General features: G+C 39.0%; 1 pseudogene; it reads left to right on the plus strand.

Annotated features, from left to right (window-relative positions):
- The window catches only part of LOC107145035, a 14,644-nt pseudogene extending 2,003 nt beyond the window's left edge, over positions 1-12,641 (plus strand).
- Positions 12,642-19,314: the final 6,673 nt, after the last annotated feature.

Genomic DNA, 19,314 nt, shown 5'->3' on the forward strand with positions numbered 1-19,314 from the left:
ACAACATCTTTGTTTGTATGTGGTGCTGAGGATCGAACCCGGGCCGCACGCATGTCAGGCGAGCGCGCTACAGCTTGAGCCACATCCCCAGCCCTCTTTGGGATTTTTGTAGGTAGGCCATAATGGCACATGTGAGAAGTCTTTTTTTATTTGTTTTTTTTCTCAGTGTGAATGCCTATCACTATTTTGTTTTATGCTTTCTCTGTTCCTATTGATTTGATCTTAAGATTTTGTTATTTAGATTTTGGAGATGATCAGTTCCATGAGTTGACTTTTAAATGTTTGGTCTTTTTTTTTTTTCTTGGTACCGCCTATTGATCTCAGGGGCACTTGACCACTGAGCCACATCCCCAGTCCTATTTTGTATTTTATTTAGAGACAGGGTCTCACTGAGTTGCTTAGCACCTTGCTTTTTGCTGAGGCTGCCTTTGAACTCATGATCCTCTTGCCTCAGCCTCCCTAGCCACTGGGATTACAGGTGTGCACCACCGCACCCAGCTGTTTGGTCATTCTTAAATACTTATAGTAGGAGCAGTGGTTGTGGCTCAGTGGTAGATGCTTACCTGGCATGTATGAGGCACTGGATTCAATTCTGAGCACTATGTCCAAATAAATAAAGTCCCATCTACAACTAAGTATTTTTAAAACTACTTATAATAATTCTTATGTAGTTTTGTTGGATCATGCTGTTTGTATAAGGATAGATGTACTTTGCCATTATTTGTTGAGGATTTTTTCTTTTTCTTATTTATTTTGGCAGTGCCAGGGATCAGAGTCAGAACCTCACACATGCTAGGCCCTTATACTGAGCTATGCCCTTATAAAGATTCTTTCATCTTTATTCTTAAAAGCAGTTTGTCTTCTCTCCCCCTACTCTGTACTGGGATTGAAACTCAGGGCACTCTCACTGAGCTATGCTCCTCACCTTTATTCATTTATTTTTTGTTATTTCTTATAATGTCTGTCTAGTTTTGTATCTTGGCACTATGAGCCTCATACATTATGAAGTAGTACTTTTGCATCTATTGCCTGGAAGACATTGTAATGATTGGTGTTCTTAAGTGTTAAGAATAAGCCCAAAAGACAAGGTGGGCCTGGTTCTCTGTGTTTGAGTTGCTATTGTTTTAATTTCTGTAATACATAGAGCCTTATTTACATTGTTTATCTTTCCTCATGTGAGTTTTTCTGGATTGTTTCTTTCCAGAAATTGGTTGATTTCTTCCCAAGTTATTTTTCTGTGCTTTAAGAGTATCTTGCTCTTCTTTTGTCAGTTATCCAATGTGGTACATTAAACTGTTGAGTTGAAGTTTTTCGTCTTTTCGAATATAGGCATTCATTGTTGTAAATTTCTCCCTATGCATTGCTTTTTCTGTATCCCACAAGTGATGGTAAGATTTTGTTCAGGGCTGGGGTTGTGGCTCAGTGGTAGAGCACTTGCCTAGCATGTGTGAGGCACTGGGTTCAATCCTCAGCACCACATGAAAATAAATAAATCAAATAAAGGTATTGTGTCCATCTACAACTAAAATTTTTTTTAAAAGATGTTTGTTCATGTTCACATATTTTGAAATACTTAAATTTCTCTGCTGTTGTTTTCTTCCATCCTTATGCCATTCAGCCATGTATCTTGGACATTTGCCAGTTAAGTTCATGCTACTGATGTCTGCTTTAATTTCAGTATGGTCTGAAAGGGAGCAAGTGTCTATGACTTCTTGCTGAGACCCACGCAGCATCAACAAAGGATCTTGAGTACTGGGGAAGGGAGACGAGAAAAACAGAGACAAATGAACTGAGACATTTTTAAGCACAGCTGGGGCCAGATGGAACTCTGGCCTCTGATGGAGGAACAGTGACCTGGAACTAATTGGCATGTTTATTATATAGAGTCTTCTAATCAGGAAGTTTAGCTATCAGGGCATTGTAAATTCTTCAGTGCTTGTGAGCTATTAAGAGGCTTCTTTGCGCGCTAAAAAGTTTCAGAACAAGAAGCTCTTTACAGCTATCCTGCTGTGCCCAGAAAACCCATTCTACTGAAACTTTTATAACTGTTAGTGTCAGAGCCGAGTGTCAAGGCTGTTCATGTCCTCACCTTTTGGCAAGGAATGTTTCCCAGGCTTGGCTTTTGCCAACATACAGCATCAGCCGATGGTTGGGGGTTTAACTGTTCTGCACAATTTGTGTTCCTTTAGATTTGTTAAGGTGTGTCGTGTAGTTCAGAACATGGTCCATGTTGGATATGAATCTATACTGTGGTAGAACAAAAATGGGAACATTGGCATTTTAAGAGCTGACAGGCTGTGGTTTTTGCATGCTGACACAGAAACTCTGCTTACTGACGTGTAAATATAGAGGCTTGTGGTGGCTAACAGGTACCTGTAAGAGATAACTGCAGTGGTAGAAGCAGGAAACCCAGCAATGGGGACAGAACAATCCCAGTTTAGGCTTAGTGCAGTAAAAATCCCTAAGCAGTAGGAGCTAAGAGTCTCTGGACTGTTGACAACTTGCTCCCATATAAGAAAAGTAGAATGCACCTTCCAATAGAATTGCACCAACTCCCTTGCCTGAGGTACCCCAACTGTGCTTATGTATAAAAGTAAAAGCCCTGCTGTGCTCAGGGCTCAGGCTTTGGGAATATCCCTCTGGGCTGTGGAGCCAGGAATAACATACTGCTTCCAGATCTCACTGTCCTAAATCTCATTTCCTGCTACACTGTGATCTTGACAAGAATGTGTACTGAGGCTTGGGATGTGGCTTAGTGGTAGACACACTTAGCTAGTATTTGCAAAGCCTGGGTTCAGTCTCAACACTACAAAAGGATAAGGCAAAAGAACGTGCACGCTGTAGTGGTTTCTACCTGAGCAGATGTCTCTAGTTGATGTCTGATGTTATTAATTTCAACTATTCCAGTACTGATTTTCTGACTTCTTGATGTATCCCTTGCTGATAGAGATGAGTTGAAATCTGAAGATATAATTGTGAATCTGTGATTTTTCCCTTCAGTTCCATGTTTTGCCTCATGTGATTTGATGCTCTGTTTAAGAGACTATATATTAAGGATTTTTATGTTTTCCTGGAGAGTCAACTGTTTTATCATTATTTAATCCCTTTATTCCTTATTATTTTGTTTGAGGTACAACTTGATTGGTACAAAATTAACAGAGCTTCCAAAATTGTTTTGGGGTCAAAATAAGAATGGACATAACTTTAGATTTCATTCATTTTTGTCTTCATATTGATGTATTTTAAAAATATCTATATATTTAATTGATAAAAATTGAATGAATTTGTAATTTCACATATGATGCTTTCAATCAGATGTCATGGGGGCATACCTGTAATCTCATCCATTTGAATGGCTTAGGAAGAAGGTGGTAAGTCCAAGACCAACCCTGTGCCACTTAGACCCTGTACTAAAATAAAAATTTAAAAATGTATTGGCTGCAACTCACAACTCGGTGCTCCTGGTTTCAATGCCCTTTATCACACAAATGTGCACGTACAATTTAGCCATTGTTGAATTATTAAATTGAGCTTATTACCAACTACATTACTTCACATATATATTTTTTGGGATGAGGGAACTGTAAACATAATCCTAGTGATTTCTCACAGTACTAGATTTCTTGAATTTATTTCTCATATATAAGATAAATTTTGACTCCTGACTTGATGTCTTGATAGTTAAAAAAAAAAAAAAACAAACAACTGTTTTTGTCTCATAAAGTACACAAGGGTGGATCTTGTTTTCTACCAGTCTGTCTACAGAGCATTCACATTTAAAGTGATTATTGATATGGTTGGGCTAATATACACCATATTTGTAACTACTTTGTTTGTTTTACTTTATGTGATCCCTGTTCCTACATCTTTTTGCTTCACTCTTAAGAACTTCTTTCCAAAAGGCATGCCAAGGTGATACACTGTTGAAACAGTCTCTGAAGCTTATTCTCTGTTCTTTGTGTTCTTCCAACCATGTAATTTCAATCATTTAACTTCATCTTAGTTGATTCTCTGTTCTCCTTGTTCCTGTGTGCCATGGAACACCTATGGTTATGGCTTCATGTAAGTTGTTATAATTGGAATCTGCAAATTACTCTATGGTCTTTTTTTGTTTGGCTGGTTGCGTTTTTTGTTTGGTGGCACTGAGGATTTCAGCTTTATCACAGAGCCATATCCCTAGCCCTTTTTTATTTATTTTTTTAAGAATTACAGTGTTGCTGAGTTGCCAAGGCTGGCCTTGAACTTGTGATCCTTCTGCCTTAGCCTACTGACTCAGTGGGATTATAAGAGTGCACTACTCGCCCAGTGAATGTCTTTGTTGACTGAGTTCAAATTCTAAGATTTCCTTGAAATGGATTTTCTCTATTTTTTTCTATTAATGAGCCTTCTCCCCCTCTTCTTTATTACTATTACTATTATTATTATTACGGGGATTGAGCCCAGGGGTATTTAACCACTGAGCCATATCCCCAGCGTTTTTTATATTTTATTTAGTGACAGGGTCTTGCTCAGTTGCTTAGAGTCCTGCCAAGTTGCTGAAGCTGGTTGTGAATTTGCCACCCTCTTACCTCAGCTTCCCAGATTGCTGGGCTTACAGGAGTGCACCTTGATTTCTCTTTTTTGCTATTGTTGCTATGTGAACATTTGAGGAGTCTAATGGGTATCTATATGGATCAGATTCTCTTCTTTCAGCGTGTGAGCAGAAATATTTGATGAGGTTAAATTTGATTTCAGCCACTGGTGTGAAGGTTGTGGTAAAATTGAAATTACAGTGTCAGGGATATGCATCAGTTTATCCTCCATTTATGTATAAGCCTGTGTGTTTTGCTATGATCGTCACTATTTATATGTATTTGGCTTGTTCCTCAAACAAGGACACAGTTCTCTTTATGGTGTTTTATATTGAGTTAAAGTGTTTAGAGTGTCTTTAATCATGTATTCACTTATTTTTGTTCTGTGCATTAATCATGTTTATTGTGGGGGTAGTGGGGATTGGATCCAAGGCTTTGCACATGCTAGGCAACTGCTCTAACACTGGCCTACACTGCAGCCCTTTTTATTTTTGGGTGCGGGTATCAGAGATTGAACTCGGGGGCTTTCCACCATTGAGCCTCATTTTGTATTTAGAGATGGTCTCACTGAGTTGCTTCGCACACCACCATTACAGATGCTGGCTTTGAACTCGCGTTCCTCCTGCCTCAGCCTCTTGAGCCACTGGGATTACAGATTTGTGCCATGTTCCCAGCCCTTTTTCATTTTTAATTTTGAAACAGGGTCTCCCTAAGTCACCCAGACTTCCTTGGAACTTGGGATCCTCTTGCCTCAGCCTCCCAAGTAGCAGTGATTACAGGTGTGTGCCTTGGAGCAAGCACCTGCTCCTTTTTCATGCCATATTTTGCAAAAAATTTTATACATTGTTATCTTTTACCTTCCTGTATTTTTAGTATGTCCACTTATTTTTTAGGAATTATTACTTTTTAAAATTAGAAAACACCATTTTCTATTTTTTTGTTTGTTTTTGTTCTTGTTGTTTTTGTTATTACAAGGGATTGAACTACTCAGGGGCACTTGACCACTGAGCCTCATTCCCAGCCCTATTTTGTATTTTATTTAGAGACGGGGTCTCACTGAGTTGCTTTTGCTGAGGCTGGCTTTGAACTCACAACCCTTCTTTCTCAGCCTCCTGAACCACTGAGATTACAAGCGTGCTTCACCGCGCCCTGCAGAAAACACTCTATTTTCTATATTGAAAATGTATGTGTGGCGTTAGGGCTGTAGCTCAGTGGTAGAGCACTTGCCTAGCATGTATGAGGACTGGGTTCGATTCTCAGCACTGCATATAAATAAAATAAAGGTACATTGACAACTAAAAAAATTCTCTCTCTCTCTCTCTCTCTCCATATATATATATATATATATATATATATATAAATATAAATAAATGAAAATGTATGTGTGGCTTTTCAAATTGTTCCTGTATTTTTTCCTGGTTTCAATGTGTAATTTCTAATTTGTATTTCATCCTTGGAATAAACAGGAACACATGGCATGTCCAGGTAAATATACCTTTTTGTCCCTCTCTCAACTCTTAGAGTGATTGGGATGTCTACCACTGTTGTACACTGCCCACTATGTCATGAATCAGTTCTCTATTCACAAGTGGGTCGAGGGCTGGGATGTAGCTCAGTGGCAAAGCGTCTGCCTTGCATTCGCAAAGCCCTGGGTTCGACCCCCAGTTCCAAAAAAGACAAAAAAAAGAACCCCACAAGTGGGTCGAGTGAGTGTTCTTTTCTTTTTCATGATGTGTTTGGTAATCTTTCTGTTAATAGCATCTTTTTCTAAATAGTGTGACTTCAAAATGTTTATGTATAGTAGTCAAATGATCAGTTTCTTATTCCAATGAGTTTAAATATTGTTAGACATTAATTATGCATAGAGGATCTAATAAGCTAGTTTTTTTTCCTTTGGTTTCTTTCCTTCTTTTTTTTTTTTTTGTCTTTTTCTGTTTGGAGAATGATGTCAGAGGCCCTAAAGCACTGAGCCATCTCTTTACCCTTCTAAAAAATTTATTCATTTTACTGATTTCTTTATTATTTTGAGACAGGTTCTTGCTAAGTCCTAGTTGATGGGATTATACACAATCCCAGTTGATGGGCAATTGAGCAAGCATGAACAATTTTTTGTTTTCCTACCAAAGGGTTTTATTATTAACATTTTTTCATTTTATAAGTTCATGTAAAGTTGACACCTTGGTGACAGTGAAATCTTTCTAAGAACATGTACCAATATTCCCTTTATTTTATTGTTTTTTTAACATTCTCCTACCAAAACTTTAATGATTACCTATTAGTCTACTGAATTATCCTTCATGAGTCTTATTTACTATTTGATTCTGATTGATGTACAGGAACTAAGATATAGGCTTCCAGTTGTGGTCCCTTAGTGCAAATCCAAAGAATGGATTGAATTCACTATACAGTGAGTTGTAAAAAGAGGTTTTAAATCTGATCTAAAGATCAGTTCCCAAGAGATTCATCACCCAGAGAATATTTGTGGGCTAATGAGATAGGAAACCTCTGACAAGCATGTCAGAAAATTGCAAACATTAGGGGACTAACAGGACTTAGGCTGCATTTTGTTGGGATAACCCTCTTGGGAACCCCAAGCCCCTCCTGCAGTTATTCTGGTGACGTCCATCTTAACAGTAGTTCCCAGAGAGCAACAAAGATCAAAGTTTGTTCACAAGCATTTCTAAGAATATGCTGTCTCAGGACAGCTACTGTTATTTTGTGCAGTAAATATTTGGACTTTTTTTCTGAGAAGTGCCAGAGACCCTCGTGCAGAAAGAATTAGAGACCCAGCAGCACAGCCAGTGTTCCTGTTCTCCCTGTTACTCTACCACTAGGTGCAATTCAGCACCAGAATTGCTGTGGAGAGGATGTGAGCCTGGCAGGAGATTAAGAGTGTGACACCCAGGTGACAGAGTATTGGGAGGACATGGTATCCTGTGAAATTCTCACACAGTGAGTGCAGGTCTCCAGTGCTGTGTGTCTCACCTTCCTCCTGGGAATGCCTGTGGGATATTTCAGGAGCCAGTGACTTTTGAGGATGTGGCTGTGAACTTCACTCTGGAGGAGTGGGCTCTGCTGGATCCTTCCCAGAAGAAGCTTTTCAGAGATGTGATGCAGGAAACCTTCTGGAACCTGACCACTATAGGTAAGGGTGACATACTTTCCTTACTTAGTCAATCAGAGAACTGTGGTTACTTGCTTGTCAGTTCTGTTCCATGATCTGGAATATGGAAAGCCCACATTTTGGTGACTATACTAGCATGGAGTCATTATACAACAGATCTACAAGACTCTGATATTTTTTTCTATAATGTTGAAATGAGTCATAATGATGTTTTTGGGTCTGCATTTTAGGAAAACAATGGAAAAATCAGGCCATCGATGATCACTACAATTCCAGGGGAAATCTAAGGTAATTGAACTCATTAGAGAAGGCAGTATCCCTCAGAAATCTGGGAGTAACTTATAAAAAAGCAGGAAAAGATACATGCCAAGGTTCAAATTGATTTATCTCTATTTGTTCACAACGATGCATACAATGATGCAGGTTGAGCATCCATAATTGGAAAGTTCAAAATCCAAAATGTTACAGTGTAGGCAGCATCTGGAATACTGACTTGATGTCATAAGTGACACTTTCTGGTAGTTTTTTATATACAGAGTGTTTTTTTGTATATAAATTATTAGAAATGTATGAAATTATCTTCAAGTGGGACTCATTTTGAAGATATTTTACTGTGTATACACAAATATCACAAAATCCCAATCTGAGTTTTGTCCCATGCATTTCACACAAGTAGTACTCAATTGTATTTACAAATAAACATTTTCATGGTTAACAAAATCTTAATTTGGCAGGATTATTTAGAAACCTGAACTGGGCAGTGGTGCATTACTATAATCCCTGCAATTTAGGAGGCTGAGGGAGAGGATCACCAGTGAGAGGCAAGCCTCAGCACTATAGTGAGGCCCTGAACTAAGATGGTGTCTCAAAAAAAAAAAGGACTGAAATTTAGCTCAGTAGTAAAGCTTACACAGCATAAAGCCAATTCTTCTGCTAAATCATTAGTAAACAAATCCTCAGTAATGTGCTTTTCATTCTTTGCAGAATTCAAGTGTTAGAGAGACTCTGTGAACAGAAAGAAGATAGTCAATGTGGACAAATCATCAGCCACATCATAGATCCTTTTGTAAACAAGAGAAATTCTTCTGGAGTAAAACCTAGTGAACACCATATGTGTGGAGAAGTCACCATTACTGATCCATCCCTAGTTGTGCCCCTGACATCTCACGCTGGACACAAAGCACATGAGTATCCAGAACATGGAGAGAAGCCATATGAATATAAGGAAGATGGGAAAGCCTTGCATGATCCCCAACGTTTCCAGAAGCATGAAAGAACTCACACAGCAGAGAAACCCCATGTGTGTAAGCACTGTGGAAAAGCCTTCAGTTCTTCCAGCTACATTAAAATCCATGAACGAATTCACAGTGGAGAGAAACCTTATAAATGCAAACAGTGTGGGAAAGCCTTTACATTTCTCAGTTCTCTTCAAATTCATGAACGAGTTCACAGTGGAAAGAAACCTTACATATGTAAGCACTGTGGAAAAGCCTTTAGATCACTCAGCAACGCTAAAGCACACAAACAAAGCCATAGTGGAGAGAAACCCTATGTGTGTAAGCAATGTGGAAAAGCCTTTAGTTCTTATGGTTACATTAAAAAACATGAACAAATTCACAGTGGAGAGAAACCTTATAAATGCAAACAATGTGGGAAAACCTTTACATTTCTCAGTTCTCTTCAAATTCATGAACAAATTCACAGTGGAAAGAAACCCTACATATGTAAGCAATGTGGAAAAGCCTTTAGTTCATCCAGCAACGCTAAAGTACACAAACGAACTCACAGTGGAGAGAAACCTTATAACTGCAAACAATGTGGGAAAGCCTTTACATTTCTCAGTTCTCTTCAAAGTCATGAACGAATTCACAGTGGAAAGAAACCTTACATATGTAAGCACTGTGGAAAAGCCTTTAGATCTTCCAAGTATGTTAAAATCCATGAACGAATTCACAATGGAGAGAAACCTTATAATTGCAAACAATGTGGGAAAGCCTTTACATTTCTCAGTTCTCTTCAAAGGCATGAACAAATTCACAGTGGAAAGAAACTCTATATATGTAAGCAATGTGGAAAAGCCTTTAGATCACCCAGCAATGCTAAAGCACACAAACAAATCCATAGTGGAGAGAAACCCTATGTGTGTAAGCAATGTGGAAAAGGATTTAGTTCTTCTAGCTATGTGAAAACACATGAACGAATTCACAGTGGACAGAAATCATGCATTTGTAAACAATGTGGAAAAGCCTTTAGTTCTTCCACGTATGTTAAAATCCATGAAAGAATTCACAGTGGAGAGAAACCTTATAAGTGCAAACAATGTGGGAAAGCCTTTTGTTTTCCTAATTCACTTCAAATTCATGAACACATTCACAGTGGAAAGAAACCCTATGTGTGTAAGCAATGTGGAAAAGGCTTTACTTCTTCCAGCTCCATTAGAAAACATGAACGAATGCACAGTGGAGAGAAACCTTATACAGGTGGAACTATGTGGGAAAGCTTTCAGTTATCTCAATGTATTCAGAAGACATGAAAAAACTCAACACTGGAGAAAAACCCTATGAATGTAAGCTATGTGGAAAAGGCTTTAGTTCTTTTAGCCACATTAAAACACATGAATGAATTCCCAGTGAAGAGACACCTTATACATGTTAACAATGTTGGAAAGCTTATCATTTCCCCAGATCCCTTCAAATACATGAAATAAAGCACAATGGAGAGAAATCCTATCTATGTGTACAATGTGGAAAAGGCTTTTGTTCATCTAGCCACGTGAACAAATTCAGAGTGAAGAGAAGCCCTATATATGTAAACAATGTGGGAAAACTTTCATTCATTCCTATTTATTCATTCCTATTTAGTCAGAAGATATAAGTCACCCTGGAGAAAGACTATGTGTGCAAGCAATGTGGCAAAGCCTGTGGTGATCCCAGTCCCCACAGACAACAACAGAGAATTCACAGTGACATGAAAACATGTATGTGAGAAGTGTGGAAAGCCTCCAGTCATTTCTCTACCCTTAAAATACATGGAAGAATGCACACTGGAAAGAAACCCTGTGTTGCTGGGTCCAGCCCCAGTGGGGATCCAGGGGTCTTGAAGGAGGAGTGGCATCTGCGAAAGAAGAAGAGACTGGAAGATAGGTTTCAAGTTATGAGCAGCCTCCAGAAGGATCTGCTGCCCCTAGAGGGGCCTTTATTTTTACACCTTTTTTGCAGGTGTTTTCTCAGGTAGTTAATGAATAGCCTCAAAGCCCGAAACATCTTTGATTTACATAATTTTCAAGAGTTACAATCTTTTCTGGCAAACATTGATTACCTAATGTTGGGGACCGCAAATCAAGTCAAGATGGCGCCTGGCAGTTTGCCAGGAGGAGTGGTTTGTGAGGCAACGCCACCGAGCCATTCAGTTGGTGGGGATTCCTTATTGGCTGACTGCTGTATCTAGATGATCTAATTGAGTCAAGCTGTGTGTAATCAGTTGGGTATATAAACCTCTGTTGCTCCACAATAAGCAGTTCCTGCTTCAACCTTCAAGTTGCTTGTCACCTCCCGGTTATTTTGCCCAGCCGGACTGCGGCAACCTAAGATATTGAGTACATTGTTTAAAATATTTTCCTCTAAACCTTTGCCAATCATGATTAAGCTTTTATGTTTTTACCTCAATCACTAGGTGCTAGATTATGCAACTTGACTACAGGTCTCCTGCCCTACCATTAACTTGTAACTTTAAAGCCTACCTATGATGACTGGTAAGCTTTCTTACTTCTAACCTAAAGTCCCAATAAAACACACTTAAAATAGTGAAAGTCTATTACTTAAAAGCCTACGACTCTGAAGTGACTCTAAAATATATCTATGTTAATTTTACATTACTCTATTTTTAATTTCCAGTGTAATTTCCTTTTTTCATAGACCTATTTAACTTCTTTCTTAAAGAAGTTCTCTGATCCTTAGTCAAAGCACACCAAGTCTTGGACATCTTTGTATTCTTTAACTAAAGGACAGGCTCTGCACCTCAACCCATTTGCAGTTAATATTAACTATGAGTTCCCCATTCTCATCATAAATTCCTGCGTAAGGCAAAGGAGGGTCTGTTAGTGGGGGGAATGTATGTTGCACAGGTCGTGGCTCTAGAACGGGGGCTTAGTGTAAATTGTTAACCATGGGATAAATGTTCTTTGTTACTTAGGCTTGAGAAATAACAATATTGTTTGTATCCTGAGAGATATTGAAACACACCTCGGGCATGTCTTAATTGTATCCTTAGTCTCGTTCTGGAAGTTTTCCTGAAATTTCAGGCAATACATACTTTTATTATTGATTGACATATGCCCTGTTACCCATATCATGAGTATCATAAACAAAACACTTAACATTCCCCATGTTTCCAGATGATGTGGCCCTGCCGCAGCATCCCCCACACCGTGGCCCGGTCAAACAGTGGGTGCAGGAACGCCTTCACCACTGTGTGTGTGTAAAGAAAGCAGAGAAGCCTTCACTCCATCCAGTTACCTTCTCAAAATTCAAGGAACTCACACTTGAGAGAAACTCCATGAGTGTAAGCCATGTGAGAAAGCTTTATTGTTTACAGTTTCCTTTGATACTAAGAAAAAATTCACAGTGAGGAGGAACCTTAATGATGTCAGCAATTTGGGAAATCCTTTATTCTCAGATTCTTTCACGTACATGAAAGAACACACTGGAGAGTAACTGTGAATACAAAAAAATGGGAAGTCTTTATTATCACATGAACTTGTTAGCAAACATGAGAATGCACTTGCAGTAACTTGTATTTTTGCAAAGGATGTGGGGACATAGATACAACAATTCTCACTAAAATTCTGGGAAATTACATACAAAAACATTAAAAAGATAATGCACAGTGACCAAGTTTCATTCCAGGGATGCAAATTTGGTTCAACATACAGAAGTCAATAAACATAATTGATCACATCAATAGGCTTAAAGAAAAAAATCATGATCATCTCAATAGATGCAGAAAAAGCATTTAATAAAATACAACACACTTTCATATTCATAACACTAGAAAAACTAGGAATAGTAGGCACATACCTCAACATTGTAAAAGCTATCTATGCTAAGCCCAGAGCCTACATTATTGTAGAGGGAGAACAATTGGAAGCATTCCCTCTAAGAACTGAAACAAGACAGGGATGCTCTCTCTCACCACTCCTATTTAACATTGTCCTTGAAACTCTAGCCACAGCAATTAGACAAAATAAATTAAAGGCATTTGAGTTGGAAAAGAACTCAAAACATCACTGTTTGCTGATGACATGATTCTATGCTTAGAGGATCCAAAAAAACTCCACCAGAAAGCTTGTAGAATTAATAAGTGAATTCAGCAAAGTATCAGGATACAAAATCAACACCCATAAATCAAATACATTTCTATACATCAGTGATGAACCCTCAGAGAAATTAGGAAAACCATCCCATTCACAATAGCCTCAAATAAATAAATAAAAATAAAACCTTGGGAGTCAATCTAACAAAAGAGGTGAAAGACCTATACAATGAAAACCACAGAACAAGAAAGACATTGAAGAAGACCTTTGAAGATGGAAAGGTCTCCCATGTTCCTGGACAGGAAGAATTAATATTGTCAAAATGGCTATACTGACAAAAGCGTTATACAGATTAAATGTAATTCCAATTAAAATCTGTGGGGACAAGTGTCGGGAGTCTCCCCGGCTCCAAAGACTAACTTCCTCATCCCCCGAGACAGCGGCGGGAAGAGCCACCCAATGGTGAGCCCTGCCAACTCACATGACCAATCAGAAAGCGCCCCGTGTCAAACTGTTAAATCATTTAACTGTCAAACCCGCCCCTGGCTCTATAAATATGCAGAGCTGTTCCTCAGTAAATGGACACTTCTCCAATGACAAGCCTTGTCTGGTCGTTCCTTCAGGGAGCTAGATTGGACTCCATAAGAAATAAGAGTGGAATTAATGACTGCCATCCCTCTGGTGGTCAATAGTCCCCTTTCTTTCCCAATGGCTGCGCGGGAGATTTCCCTCCGCTAGCTCACATGCCCTTGTGGCAGCTATGAGTTCAGCTTGTTGGTTGGTGGTATTGGGTGGGAGAGGTTTTGCCTCTATGATGGATGAGAGGGAAATGACGGCATACCCCGCCACTTTAACCCCTTCTTGTATAAAGGAGCTACCATACTGCATACAAGGCATATGTTAAGGGTGTCTGAGTGGTAGGACACCCCATACACACAGCCCTGGGCATGAGTCCATGAGCTGCAGTTCCTGCACTTGCTCTGCAGCCCACTCCTAGACTGGTTGCTGCAAGTTAGCAGAAATTACATTGGTGGCTGCCTGTAATTTGCCTAGCTACTGCCTGAGTATATATACATGGTAACTGTGCAATAAACTCAGACCTGCTTGGTCTCCGGAGGTCTTGATGAGCGACTCTGCAGCCACACTCTCCTCTACCCTATTCCGTGGGCCTCCTCGCTGGATGCGTGAGAGCCCACGCAAAAATCCAAACAACATTCCTAAGAGAAATAGAAAAAGCAATCATGAAATTTAGTTGGAAAAATAAGAAACCCAGACTAGCCAATGCAATCCTTAGCAAGAAGAGTGAAACAGGAGACATCACAATATCAGATATTAAACTATACTACAGAGCTATAGTAACAAAAATGCTGAGGTATTGCCACCAAAATAGACATGTAGACCAATGGCACAGAATGGAAGACAGAGACAAACTCACATAAGCACAGTTATATCATACTAGACAAAGGTGCTGAAAACATACATTGGCAAAAAGATAGTCTCTTTAAAAAATGGTGCTGGGAAAACTGGAAATCCATATGTAGCAAAATGAAATTAAACCACCATCTCTTGCCCTGCATAAAACTCAAAAGTGGATCAAGACCTAGGAATTAGACCAGAGACCCTGCACCTAATAGAAGAAAACATAGGCCCAAATCTTCATCATGTCAGTTAGGCTCTGACTTCCTTTTATTTATTAATAAATCAAATCAAGAATTAATGGGATAGATTTAAACTAAAAAGCTTCTTCTCAGCAAAGGAAACAATCAATAATGTGCAGACATTGCCCACAGAGTGGGAGAACTACTACTCACACATCAGATAGAGTGCTAATCTCCAGGATGTATAAAGAACTCAAAGAAACTTAACATCAAAAAAATAAACAACCCAATCAATAAGTGGGCTAAGAAACTGAACAGACGCTTTTTAGAAGAAGATATACAATAGATCAACAAGTATATGAGGGCTGGGGATATGCCTCAATTGGTAGCGCGCTCGCCTGGCATGTGTGCAGTCCGGGTTCCATCCTCAGCACCACATACAAACAAAGATGTGTCCGCCGAAAAACTAAAAAATAAATATTAAAAAAAATTCTCTCAAAAAAATATTTAAAAAAAAAAAAGAATACAAGCAATAATAAGTTTTGTCAAGGATGTGGAGAAAAAGATACTCTCATACAGTGTTGGTGGCACTAAAAATTGGTGCAACCACTATGGAAAGCAGTATGGAGAGTCCTTAGAAAACTTGGAATGAAACCACCATTTGACCCAGCTATTCTACTCCTCAATCTGTACCCAGAGGACTTAAAAATCAGCATACTATAGTGACACAGCCACATCAATGTTCATAGCAGCTCAATTCACAAAAACTAGGAACCAACCTAGATGCCTTTCAATAGAGGAATGGGTAAAGAAACTGTGGTATATATACACAGTGGAATATTACTCTGCATTAAAAGAATAAAATTATGGCATTTGTAGGTAAATGAATGGAGTTGGAGAATTATACTGAGTGAAGGAAGCCAATCCCCCCAAAAACCAAAGGCTGAATGTTCTCTCTGATAATTGGATGGTGATCCATAATGGGATGGGGGGATGGAGGATCTTTGGTCAAAGGGGAGGAATGGAAGGGTAGGGGCATGGAGGCAGGAAAGATGATGAGATGAACATCATTACCCTAGGTACATGTTTGACCGCCCATATGGTGCGAATCTATATCATGTATAACCAGAGAAGTGAAAAGTTGTGCTCCATTTGTGTATAAATGAATCAAAATTCATTGTGCTGTCATGTATACCTAATTAGAATTAGTGTGTGTAAAATATTGTAGATGGACACAATATCTTTATTTTTATTTATTTGTTTATGTGGTGCTGAGGATCGAACCCAGGGCCTCACAAATGCAAGGCAAGTGCTGTACCACTGAGCCACAACCCCAGCCCAGTAATTTATTCTTAAAGTAGATCGCTGTACTGTGTGTTTCTGATGTGTATTTGAGTGTATGTGTGTGGTGCTGGGGATTGAACCCAGGGCCTTGTGCATGTGAGGCAAGCAGTCTACCAACTGAGCTATATCCCTAACCCTCTGATTTGTATTCTTGAAAATAAAGATTGAGATGAAACACTTGTGCAAGTTTTGTTTAGGCTGTGCTATCTGAATTTCCTAGGTAGTATACTCTTAATCAAATCAAGTAGTGAGCCCTCTGACACTTTGAACTATGTTGGATCAAAAGTAAATTGAATTTTATTTCTAATATGTGACTAGTCTTAGACTGTATGTTGTTTTTCAATATTTGTGGCTAATGGGCCACTGAAGAATGAATTTGTTCATTGTTGCCAACATCCTACTGACCTCACATGATGGGTTATGCTACCCTCTTATTTATATATAATACAGATATGTGTACATGTATACATGTGTGGGTTTCTTTTCAGGGAAAAATGACATTTTTACGTGGATTTTATATTTTTCACAGTCTGGCATATTTTTCTGTCTTATCGCTTCATCATAATTACACATAATGGTGAGATTGATTTTTACATATTTGTACATGCCTATGATATGGCCGTAGATGTATATTTTCTTCAAACCCCATTTCTTAGCACACTTTTTTAGAGTTTCTTAAAGGTTTCAAGCAAATTACAGATTAACATATTAGCTTTTTCTTTAAAAAATTTTTATTGGAGTCATTGAAAATATTGTGTTCAAGTACATTTTTTGTAAAACAGATCAACTACTGAGAAGAAATTTTTTTTCCAGTGGGATAGCAATTCTCTCTAATTGGAAAATCAAATTGCTGTGTCAGGCCTACAGACTAGTTCAGGACTCTCAAGGAGACTTTTTTCCTTTTCTTTTTATTTATTTATTTAGCCATTCTGGGCATTGAACCTAGGGCTTCACACTTTCTAAGTAAGTGCTTTACTACTCAGCTGTATCTCCAGCCCCATTTCTTTTTGCTGCAGTCTGGCTGGGCACAAAATCACGAGCCACTCACAGCCTTGTAGATTCAAACAGCAATTCTTTATTACCGAACTCACACCAGCACTCTACAAGCACATTCTGGGGAAAACCCACACTCTCCACCGGGCTCTGAATCCCAAATACTCTCTGAATCCCGCAAGAACTCAACGGGAACTCAAGACGCCTGAGGCAGCAGGATATGCCCTATTCCCAGCAGGAATCACCTTAAACCTGGAACCGCCCTAAACCCGGATCATCCTAAACCCTGATCCACCCTAAACCCGGATCCGCCCTGGTCCTTGAGCAAGGTCACCTTTCATGCAAAGTCACTGCAAATGACCTGGGTCCACAATGGAGAGTCCTTCCTCTAAGCAACATGGGGTAGGCTGACAAGGAAATTGCCATGTGTCGTACCTACTTAGCTATGGCTCTCAGCATCTCCCCACTTCTGATTAATTAAACAACAAGCAATGTGGCTTAGGGACCGTGCCTGGTAGGTTGTCCAATTCAACATATGGTTCTTACCCGTCATGGGATGAACTGACCTCTAGGCGTCAGCCTCCTGTCTTAGGTTGATACCACTGCAATTGGATCATACCCGTCACTGACTACCGGTCCAGCATACAGCCATACTTGTGGATAGGCCTATGCACCAGTGGGGGGGTGAGGTTCTTTGCCTCACCTCTGTTGACCCCCAAATTTTAGACCATCACTAGCAGAAGGGAGGAGGATACAGAAATGCCACGACACCAAGCCAATTGATGGCTCCTTTGGAAAAATTGCATCACTGGTGACACCATCAGCAAAGATATGCCAGCACTACCACAATTCACGCACCAAAGGATAGTTCACAATGTATACAAGTGATACATAGTCCAGGCAAGTTCTGCAAGCAGTTCAAAGCGGAGGAATCTATCAATATGTCCGTTTCCTCCCAAAGTAAGTCGACTCCTTGATTGTTGAGTTATATTCATTGATGCATCAGTTTATACAGTTTACTGTGATAGCTATCATAGAAGCTGTATTTTGGCTTTATCTTAGTCTTCACCAGCACTGGGATGAAGATAGGAATTCTGGCAATGATGCTAAAGAGACATTATCCTGAAAAGAATTATTAAATATAATGAAAAGGAAAGGTGAAAGTGAACAAACAGATCTGTTAACCTCCTTTAAAAACAATCCTTAACAGCTGTTTACCTAATTTAAATTAAACCATTTAAATCATGTGAATAAAAAAAATTCAGATCCATTTTTTCATGAGCGCTCCTCATATATGAAATATGGACATACGCACACACAGACATACAACACAAAACACAAGAGTGCACACAAACGTACAACACATAAGACAATAGTAAAGGCCTTGTAGCTTTACCTAGGTGAAATCTCCATTGCAATGTTTAAAAACTCCACAGTCAAAAAATAAAACTGATCAGAAAAACATTAACCTAGGTTTGTATGAGCTCAAAAAATAAAAATAGAACCTTATGATGTGGAAAAATGCAATAATAAAAAGATATTGAAAAAAAGCATCCTGGTTAATCACTGTCGCAGATGTAAGAATAGCCAAGCTGGAGCTCTGGATATCAGCTGTTATGGATTTGAGTCAAATCATCTTCTTTTTGGTCTGTAGAAATTGCTTTGGTTAGTCGCTCTGGAATCCAAATCGGTTGCTGTTCTCCCTGTGGAAACACACAAACAGAACCTCCGACTCCAGACAATCACTGGGTCAGGACCTTTCCATTGTCCTGTTAGAATATCTTTCCAAAGTACCTTAGGCTTATGTACATTTTTTGGATACATATATCTTTCCGCAGCACTAAGCCCTGATGAATCCAAATTTAAAAAGTTTAGAGTAAAAAGCGTTATTTTAAGTTTATCTTTGGGGGATATATACCCCTTTCCAATTCCCTCTTTTTGCTTTAATAAGTACGTTTTAATAGTTTGATGAGCACTTTCAACTATGCTTTGTCCCTGTGGATTGTGTGGGATTCCTGTTAAGTAAAACATTAACTGATTTTTCTTCAGGGATAATGTTCCAAAATATCCTATATGCATCCTTTGGAAATTTAAAGATCCTTTTAAATTCAAGTCTTCCAAAAGCATTTTGCCTTAGTTTTTAGAATTACTTTAGTCCTTCTAATTTTTTGATGTGGTTTTAAACCAATTTCCTTTTAGTTTAACGTTTTCTAAATTCGCTCTTGTCTATAAATTTTAACACCCTCTGGGGCTGGGGATGTGGCTCAAGCGGTAGTGCGCTCGCCTGGCATGCGTGCGGCCCGGGTTCGATCCTCAGCACCACATACAAAGATGTTGTGTCAGCCGAGAACTAAAAAAAAAAAAAAAAAAAAA

The sequence above is a fragment of the Marmota marmota genome, unplaced genomic scaffold (assembly GCF_001458135.2).
Source record: "Marmota marmota marmota unplaced genomic scaffold, marMar, whole genome shotgun sequence".
Taxonomy (NCBI): Eukaryota; Metazoa; Chordata; class Mammalia; order Rodentia; family Sciuridae; genus Marmota; species Marmota marmota.